The 3,447-nt window shown below is 35.3% G+C and overlaps 1 pseudogene; it reads right to left on the reverse strand.

Annotated features, from left to right (window-relative positions):
- Positions 1–1,735: 1,735 nt before the first annotated feature.
- Positions 1,736–1,827, reverse strand: LOC145256009 (U6 spliceosomal RNA; annotated as a pseudogene).
- Between the last annotated feature and the right edge of the window lie 1,620 nt (positions 1,828–3,447).

Consider the following 3,447-nt stretch of genomic DNA (forward strand, 5'->3'; position numbering starts at 1 on the left):
GAAAAGGAATTAGAAAAAAAACGGGAGCGAGAGTAGGAAGAGACAAATAGGGAGAAGCAATACAGAGAGGAGGAGGAGGAGGAGGAAATAACCGAGAGGGAGAGAGGGGGGGGAGATAAGGACATAAGAAAAAATATCTTACCCTCACCCCCGCCACGCATACACCACTACTCTGTTTGGCTATTTGCCAATTCCAAAATATAAAAATATCCAGAAATAATCCCAAACGAGTTCAATCGCCCAAAATGCGATATGTTTTGAGTCATCGAAAGCGTTTAACAATTTTCAGGTGAAAAGCCTTGACTGATATTAGCAAGAACAGACAGATCAGTGTAGAAGGTAATGCCTGGGAGGATGATATCATGACAACAGGACAAACACTACCCTTCTGCATAAATTAACACTTAAAATATAGTACAATTGCAGAAAATTAATTTAAAGTAATAGGATGGCTTCGTCGTCAAGTTGACACATGACAAATCTACATTAATAATAGGAGTATAGTTTCCAGCTTTAGACAGACATATACACAATCTCTATTGTTAATAAAAGTAATAAAATAGTTTTGGCTTCACACATATACCAAATCTCCATTATTAACATACGTACGCGGTGCCTTCAATAAGTTTCCAGACTTTTTCGTATAGGCAATTTTATTGATAATACACACATAAAACTCTAGTCCCCTTTGAAGTAATCTCCTCCGGCTGCAATACACTTGTTGTACCGTTCTAACAACTTCTGGAAGTCCCCATGGAAGTCCTTTTGTGTGAGCATGTCAATGACCCTCGTCACAGCCTCTTTCATCTCCTCACTTGTCTCATAAGGTTTCCTTGAGCTCAAGGAACAACCAAACGTCACAGGGAGCAAGGTTTGGACTATAGGGAGGGTGAGGAACTGTCTTTATTTCCATCTTGGTCAAATAATTTGATCTTCTCTGAACATCCTTGGGACAAACTTCATGCAAATCTTCTGCATCTCCAGTTTCTCATGAATAATTGTGTGTACAGTTCCCACACTGACATCAAACTGTACACTTATTGTTCTGACTTCCTTACTCCTCTCACACCTCTCATCATCCCTCACAGACTCCCTGCCATCCTTGAATCTCTTATACAACTTAAAAACTGATGCTTGATTCATGCAAGATGGTCCAAAAGCAGTTTGAAGCATTCCATCTGTTTCAGTGGCATTTTTTTCCAAGTTTAAAACATAATCTTATTACATATCTTTCTCCTAAAGTGTTCTTCACGTCCAATTTTGTCCAAATTGTATTTTCGAAATTCACCAGCTGTGACAATCAAGCTTTAGCAGGGTGTATTCCAATTCCTACTGTAGCTGTTCATTTGAACCTTAAATCATAAAAAAAAATGAGTCAGTCATCTCATAAGATGTATAGCAATAACATACTCGATTTTCAAGAGTCTGCGACAATTTTAAATGCCCGTACAAAAAAGTCTGGAAACTTATTAAAGGCACTTCATGATACTATAATTTTGGCTTCAAGCAAATAAATACCAAATCTTCATTAGTGTTACATATTAGGAACCCTACGTTAATGACGATTAAGTTAGCTAGTGTGAATTTTGACAAGGGTCACACTGAGTGCATGTTAATAACCCAGATCCACAAAACAGAATCACGCTTTTTCGAGGTAAGAGAAACAAAGGTTTTCAAATGAGTCTCTCCGGGAAAGCTGCGTGAATGAGATAATAATGTAGAAAACTTTCTAATCTAAAATCAATGTTACCTCAATGTCTGTCAGTGTGCCATGCTAATCTTCTTTGTATTGTTCCAATTTTAGTATATGTCCTGCGCAAGGATGACACGCAAATTCGTGAAGCGTTCCATATTTTAATGCATTCCCTGTCAAGTACCACTTACTTTAAAACATTTACTAACTGAATGCACAGATCTTTCACAAATTAGGAAAAAACACTATAAAGAAATAGATCTTCAAATAATCTTCAAAGAGAACAACACCAGAAAAATCTTATCTTACATTAAAGAAATAGGACTCTTCCAAAACATATAACCTGCAAAAACCTTATATTCTGAAAAAGCATCCTGCAAGACAGAGAACAAAAATCATAAAGTCCACTATAAAACAACCAAACCAAAGGCTACAAACTAACGATTGAAAATACAAAGAGCTTCAAGAATAAAAGTCTCCTATAAAATAACTGGATACAACATCAAATACTATCCCCAAAATGACTAGATTCAGCATTGAATGGCCCAGAAGGGGTTGATTAAAAAAAAAAAAAAAAAAAAAAAACAGCATTAAATGACCCACAAAGGTTGATATGCTGATTAAATGACCCATCCATCCTTCATCCATCCTATCAGTGTGCGTTACTCATTTCAGTTAAGTTAGAAAGTTAAAAAGTAAATAAACATTAGTCTCTCTCTCTCTCTCTCTCTCTCTCTCTCTCTCCTGAGTAGATTCTTTTCAGATAAAACCTTGAAGTAAACTCAGCGTACGTCTCCTTACGTCCTTTTCCTTCACAAACAAAAGCGTATAGCAAAAACTAGATGAAACAGCAACGACGAAGAGAAGTAACGGCGTCAAACAAGCACGTATAAATTCTCCCTCCAACATATGTATAAAGACGTTTATTTTTATTTTTGAAAATATAACAGAAATAATAGATTTTTTTTTTTCTTTATAGATATCATTCTAGACAAAAACATGAAGCGATTTGATATAAAGAAAAAAAATACTACTTTAATGCCAAAAATTTGCCAATGATAAGTCTTAGATGGAATAGATTCTGACCTAGAAAACAGCAATTTTTCCCTTTTTGTCAGAACCATCACTCATGGAATGTGAGGACTAAAGAACAAAATAAGGGAAGTGAATTACATGGCAAAATGCAAATATCGTTTGCTCGTTGGTTTTAGCATCATAAATTATGATATGAAAAACAAAAACGATTTTCTTAAGTCACGTAAAGAATACATTTTGTATTATTAATGTTCCTGTTTACAATGCCTCCCCACGGGACAGAGTTAGACACCAGGGTCTTTTTTTAATGTGGAGAAAAGGAACAAAAATAAAAATTGTCTCAGTCGTAAAGGAGTTCTCCTCCACTGACAGAGAACAAGAAACTGAAGTGTAGCATCTGAAGACAGATACTACACTTTGATCTTGACCCAAAGGCCAATTTGTATTATTAATGGTATCAACTTTGTTACATAAAAAGAAAATCGTCGCAGCTTTCTTTTTTTAATGTTTTGATTTAATAAAAAATACTGCGTCCTAAATTATGAGATGAAAAAATGAACAAATCTTTTAGTAAACGAGAGTTGTCTCCCTTTGCACAGTGACAAACTGTAAAACAGCGCCTTAAAACAGTTTAACATATAAATGTAAAATGATATCTCAGGGCAGTCAATTTTTTTTTTTAATCACAAGTCCGAGTGGCTGACGGGGTTAGGTTTAAA

The sequence above is a fragment of the Euprymna scolopes genome, chromosome 31 (assembly GCF_053919585.1).
Source record: "Euprymna scolopes isolate OS-2025 chromosome 31, ASM5391958v1, whole genome shotgun sequence".
Taxonomy (NCBI): domain Eukaryota; kingdom Metazoa; phylum Mollusca; class Cephalopoda; order Sepiida; family Sepiolidae; genus Euprymna; species Euprymna scolopes.